This window comes from Chiloscyllium plagiosum, unplaced genomic scaffold (assembly GCF_037043375.1).
Source record: "Chiloscyllium plagiosum isolate Xiang-an unplaced genomic scaffold, Cpla_swu_hap1 HiC_scaffold_37, whole genome shotgun sequence".
NCBI classification, from domain to species: domain Eukaryota; kingdom Metazoa; phylum Chordata; class Chondrichthyes; order Orectolobiformes; family Hemiscylliidae; genus Chiloscyllium; species Chiloscyllium plagiosum.
The window spans coordinates 797,068-804,222 of record NW_028270175.1 but is presented as its reverse complement, the minus strand read 5'-3'; positions in this window follow the sequence as shown (position 1 = coordinate 804,222).

The following is a 7,155-nucleotide window of genomic DNA, read 5'->3' as shown; positions in this document are numbered from 1 at the left end:
AGTTGGGAGGGAGTTACCCTGGAAGTCCTCAACATTGACTCCTGACCCCTTGAAGTCTCATTGCATCAGGTAACACATAGGAAAGTGAACATCCATCTGATTACGATCTACTCCCCCATCTCAGCTGATGAATCAGTATTCCTCCAAGTTGAATGCCAATTAGAAAAAGCAGTGAGAGTGACAAGGACACAGAATATACTCTGGATGAGGGGCTTCAGTGTTTATCATGAAGAATAGTTTGATAATGTGATGTAAGAATGAAATACTATTGGGTAAGAGTGTATTATCACTGATGTCAGATAATGTACAAGCTACATGAAGCTGAGACTTGATGGAAGCAAATCCAGGTATCAACCTTCTCTACCTAAATTAAAGTCACAGAGATGTACAGCACAGAAACAAACCCTTTGGTCCAACTTGTCCATGCTGACCAGACATTCTAAACTAACTTCATCCCATTCGCCAACATTTGGCCCATATGCCTCTGAATGTTTCCAATTCATATACCCATCCAGCTGTCTTTTAAATGTTGTAATTGTAAGAGCCTCCGCCACCTCCTCAGGCAGCTCAATCCTCACATCACCACCTTCAGCATGAAAAACTTGTGCCTTAGATCTATTTTAAATATTTGCCCTCTCATCTTAAACATATGCTTTCTAGTTTTGGATTCCCCTACCCTGGGGAAAGATCTTGACTATTCACCGTATCCATGCCCCTCATGATCTTATAAACCTCTATAAGGTCACCCCTCAGCCTCCAACGTTCCAGGGAATACAGCCCCAGCCTATTCAGCCTCTTCCAATAAGTCAAACCCGCCCACCCTGGCAAATCGCTGTAAATCTTTTCTGAATCCTTTCAAGTTTCCTACAGCAAGGAGCCTAGAATTGTAGGCAGTGTTCCAAAAGTGGCCAAACCAATGTCCTCTACAGCTGCAACATGACCTCCCAACTCCTATACTCAATGCACTTACTAATTAAGGCAAGATTCGGAGGTGGACTCGGGTGTACAAAGTTAAAAATCACACAACACCAGGTTATAATCCAACAGATTTATTTGGAAGCACTAGGTTTTGGAGCACTACAATTAAGGCAAGTGTACCAAATGCTTTCTTCACTATCCTGTCTACCTGCAACTCCACTTTCAAGGAACCATGGACCTGCACCCCAGGTGTCTTTGTTTGGTAACAATCTCCAAGAGCTTACAATTAAGTGTATAAGTCCTGTGTTGATATGCCTGAATGTAGCACCTCCCAATTATCTGGATTAAATGCCATCTGTCATTCCTTGGCCCATCAGCCCATCTGCCCATCTGCTCAAGGTCTGCTGTACTCTGAGGTATCCTTCTTTGCTGCCCACTACACCACCAACTTTGGTGTCATCCGTAAACTTACTAAGTGTACCTCCTAATCAAAATCCAAATTATTTATATAAATGACAAAAGGTACTGGACCCAGAACTGATCCCTGCAGCACACTGTTGGTCACAGGGGCCTCCAGTCCCAAAAGCAACCTTCCATCACTACCCTCCGTCTCCTACCTTCGAGCCAATTTTGTATCCAAATGGCTAGTTCACCAGGTACTCCATGTGATCTAACCTTACTGAGCAGTCTACCATGCGGAACCTTATCAAACACCTTACTGAAGTCCATTAGACAATGTCCACTGCTCTGCTTTTATCAGTCTTCTTCATCACTTCTTCAAAAAGCTCAATCAAATTAGTGAGGCATAATTACCCATGCACAGAGATAAATGACTATCCTTTGCCTTTCCAAATACATGTAAATCCTATCCCTCAGAATCCCCTCCAACAACTTCCCGATCACTGACTTCAAGCTCACTGGTCTATGGTTCCCTGGTTTTTCCTTACCACCTTTCTTAAATAATGGCACCATGTTAGCCAACCTCCAAGCTTCCTGCACTTCACTGCTCGCTATCTATGATACAAATATCTCAGCAAGAGGCTCAGCCATTACTTTCCCACAAAGTTTTAGGGTACACCTAATCAGGTCCTGGGGATTTATCCACCTTTATGCATTTTAAGGCATCTAGCATCACCTCCTCTGTAATATGGACATTTGTTAAGATATCGCTATTTATTTTCCCAAGTTCTCTAGCTTCTCCACAGTGAATACTGATGTGGAATACTCATTTAGTATTTCACCCAGCTCCAGCCTTTCGTCAGATAGGTGGCCTTGCTGATCATTAAAGGGCCCTATTCTCTTCCTAGTTACTCTTTTGTCTTTAATGTATTCAAATTCAAATTCAAATTGTTCATAAATACTATTAGTTTGCATTGGTATCATGTACAGTCCTTGCAGAAGCTGCTAATGACACTTAGACATGGAGGCAAGCATTAAACACCAGCAATAAAGTCCTAAAGAGGCATTCAGCAGCAGCAGGGGCTGGTGGGTGAAGGATTTTGAGGCCTTCACAGCAATCAGACCTGAGAAAGGGAAACTGCAAGGAATCCAAGCTGACTCTGTCAGAGTATGGGAAAGTTAAAAGCCACAAGAACACACTTGAGAAAGCCACCAATAGCATGTAGATGAGAAGCTCACCTGACAACAGCCAATGTGAACTGTACGGGACAGCAGAGGATCCCATAGCTTAACCAGAGCATCTGCAATTCCAAGCCATATCATTGACAGTCCAATATTGCTGCTTGAATTGCTACCAGAATGTCTTCAGATTCACTTAGAGTCAGATAAAGATCAGAGTTGGGTGGAAGACAGCCCTGTGATTAAAAAAACACATGGGTTAACAGATCATCAAAGCCTTCATTTTGTACTACAGGATACAGAAGGGGGCTCTTAGAGGCTGGGACAAATTTATCAGGTACCCAGGGTTCATTATTAAACCTGAATTACTTTAATGGCAGAGAATAAACATCAAAGATTACAATTTCCTTCACAATTTCCTGTCACAAACCCCTTCTAAGCATGAGAATAAGTGTGATACCAGAGCACCTAGAGGAAAGCAGAACAGGAAGGCAGAGGGCATAGTCACCACCATTGTCTCCTCACCACACTAAACCTGGCCAACTACTAAAACTGATTGCCATGCAGGCCATGAGAGGCATGTTAAAAGTGGTTTGCTGAAGCAGCATTTGAAGACTTCCATCTGTGAGAAAATGTTTTATAATAGATCATTCTAGTTCACAACTGTCCAAAAAGTAGAGGAACCTGAAGAGCAAGAAAAGTAGTAGATCCAAATGACAATTTCTGGTTTACAGATATCATGGTTAATGTCAAGTAAACTAAATTGTATCCAGGACTAGATGTATACCATCATTCAGGTGCAGCATTGTGGAAGTCTGAATTTCACCAACCCACCTTATGTTCAAACTCTGGCTGAGATATTTCTCAATAACAGCATGAGGGCAGATGCAGGCTACATTCTACTATAACGAAAGAGAGAGAATCCTGATATGATTAATATCTTTCCTTATCAACATTGTTCTTTATTAAATAGAGACACTTGTGTAGCTTTGAATCTTTTTTATTTACCAGCTGTAGCTAATCCTGAATCAGTCTTCACGGAAGAAATCCCATCCTCTTGACCACAGGAGGATTATGCAAAGCTTAGAAGTAATTGGAACACAAGGCACCAAATGAAGGCAGCCAATCACAGGATGAAATTTTAGCCCTTAATTTTCAGGAAGGGGCAAAAGGGAATGAAGCTGCCATTGATGCTGATGATTTATTGCAAGTAGAGGTCCTAGATTTCACAATACGCTTTGACAACAGCAGCAATAATGTTGAGTGTTTTGTTGTCTCATTCAAGGAGAATCAAATGCTTTTTGAAGAAACCACCAATGACATGTAACTGCAACAACTGAAATCAAATACAGAAATTCCTTTCTGTAAAGAAAACCTAAGCACTACAGAGAAGGAGAAAGAGACCGTCATCATTGTCAGAGCACAGTTACCAGCAGTTGAGACAAGCTGTGACCTTACCCTGCCAATACTTTGCCTTTCCCAGATGAGAATAAGGCAGCACATACATCCTACACCTCCTCCAAGAGAGTAAAGAACCTTCTGGAAGTAGTGTAGAGGATTGGTGGAAATGGGAATAGGATGAAACTGAAAATAGTTTAATATATGATTGGGATTAATAGCAGTATTCAATGTTAACATTAATGATGTCAGATCGCAAGCAGGTCACATATAACTGAGACTTGATGGATGAAGAGATGAAGTACCATTACCTTCTCTGCCCTGCTTCAGTATATTATTTCATAATTAATAAAATGTTACTAATTTGCACTAGTTTTGTGTTCAGTCCTCTTCTGATCCAAGTTCCCAGAAGCTGCTAACAATATTCATACAAGAAACACTTCTGCTGACCGAACTGGTCAAGTCCTGAAGGACACAGCTGCTAGGTTAGCTCTGTGGCAGGTGGTGAGGGAACCGGCTAATTGCATGTTAAACAGTGGGAACAGTATATGATAGACAGTGTTATGATCTGGAGTGATGTAACATTGGACAATTCAGCTCTGAGTGAAACATGACTTTATAGATTGTATATTTAATTTTTACAAATGGTTAACATGGTTGTCAGTCATCAAAATATATTCACACGAGGCTGTAACAAAACATCTGTTAATTACACAGTAGAAGGGAGAGCTATACATTTATATATATATGAAGATGGAAAGATCTTAACATAAACATCTGTACAAAGTTTTAACCCATTTCCCAAACACAATCTATACAGAGACTCAATCCCAGAGAAGTTGACTTTACTCAACAGATAATTTCTAGTTTCATTCTCCTGGATTGTTGAGGCTATTTTTTTATTTTTATGATTCCTTTCTAATGCCACAGGCACTAAAATCTCACAATCCTGATGGCCTAAACTTTCTCAGTTCTAATAACTTCAAGATTTCTACCCAAATTCACTTGGCTTAGAAGCTCCACAGATCAGAAACCATTTCTACTGAGGTGTCCAATTGCCTTGAACTGAACTGGAAAAGTATGTGTTCTCCTGCAAGAAGAAAACTGCTCTCTCCTGATTGAACTCTGACATTTTCTGAACTAAAATCGTGAACTTTCTGTACTGAAAGCAAAACCAAATTATTTGCCTTAATATTAAAAATCACACATCACCTGGTTATAGTCCAACAGGTTTAATTGGAAGCACTAGCTTTCGGAGCACCGCTCCTTCATCAGGTGGTTGTGCAGTATAAGATTGTAAGACATAGAATTTATAGCAAAAGTTTACAGTGTACTGTAACTGAAATTATATATTGAAAAAGCCCTGGATTGTTTGTTAAGTCGCTCATCTTTTAGAATGAACATGTTGGTTTCAGTTCTTTCATATGTAAATCACAAAACCTTTTTTAAAAGTTACATTCTCAAATGAACTTTAACAATTGGTGTCATGTTGGACCAGATAATGCAATGAAGGTGTGAGCTTCTCTGTTTGAGGCTATCTGTGTCACAATGGTCAGACTGATTCTAATCTAAAAAAGCGGATTTACAGAATCTTACATGGATTCATGCAGTTTTTAAGCAAAGTAAAATGTAATTCTGCAAGTACAAATTCACCCCACAAACTTATATGTGGGTGTGTGTGTGTGTGTTTGGGGGGGGGGGGGGGGGGTGGTTGGGGTTATGGGTGTCTGTGAGAGAGTGTGTGTATGTGTGTGAGTGTGAGTGTAAAGGGATATAAGTCTGTGGGAGGATGCGTGTGTGAGTGTGGCAACAGTGCTCCGAAAGCTAGAGCTTCCAAATAAACCTGTTGAACTATAACCTGGTGTGGTGTGATTTTTAACTTTGTACACCCCAGTCCAACACCAGCATCTCCAAATCTTGCCTTAATATGCTCACCTTACACATCACAAACCCAACAGTATAAACAACTTAGCTGTTAACACTATATTGGTTCTTCCAGGCATGCTACTGCAACTCTGTTTTCTTGGAGCTGGTGTATTTATGTTATTGTTCCAAATTGAATTTCTGATCTTTTAAACAGACCTTCATAGAACTAATCCATAACCATCTGTTTCTATTTTAAATCCAACCCCAAAATAGTATTAATTAACTGTACACATTGTTACATCTCACAGTGGTAACACACTGAAAATCAAACTCTGCTGTTCTTGGAGTCATCATGCAAGTGAAAGGTTTTATAAAGTATGTAAAGTTCCCAAAATTATGTGATTTTCAGACCCAGATTGATAGAAAGCTCAGCCCAAATCTCTATCCTGAACAAGAATTGCCATTCATTACAAGTGCTTAGACTCTAGGTACAGGTTAACAGTTATATACTTTTAGTATATAATACTATTAATTCAAACATGAAAGCCCTCATAAATTCTCACCAACTTTTACAGATGCACCACAGAAAGCATTCTATCCAAGTGCATAATGGCCTTGTATGGCAACTGCTCAGGACCATAAGAAACTACAGAAAGTTGTGTACACAGCCCAGGCCATCACGGAAGCCAACCTCCCATCCATGTACTCCACTTACACTTCTTATCGCCATGGAAAAGCTGTCATAATCATAAATGACTCCTCCCACCCCGATTATACTCTCTTCCAACCTCTTCCATCAGGCAGAAGATACAGAATCTTGAACATATGTACCAACCAGTTCAAGAAAAGCTTCTTCCCTGCTGTTATTAGACTGCTGAATGGACCTCTCTAATTTCAAATCTAATGTTGATCTTGTTTTAATGCACCTCCTGTGCAGCCATAATCTTGTACGTCTCACTCTCTCTAAATATCCTACGATCTGTGTGTCCTTGTATGATAGGATCTGCCTGTACTGATCTCAAAACAAAACTTTTCACAATACTTAGGCACATGCGACAACAATAAATCAAATCAAGTAAAATCACACACACACACAGAACCAGATTATTAGGCAGTGAGGAAAAACTGGAAAGAGAGTTCAGTGGTCTTCTTACCCCCATTCTGTGGCTGGCATGACCTTTATTATTCTTCTGCTTCATATGTAATTCTCTGAATATTTTCATTGTTTGGTAAGAGATTCTAAATGATGAGTTCACTTCTAAGAAGTCTCTGACTGTTCAGTTAAAAGTTACAGATTACAACAACTGTTGAAGGGAAGAAGAACTGGTTTTCTTCAGGCTTATAGTACATTTTGACTGCAGAGAACAGAGAGACTGTTCCCAAGCTGGAAAAGAA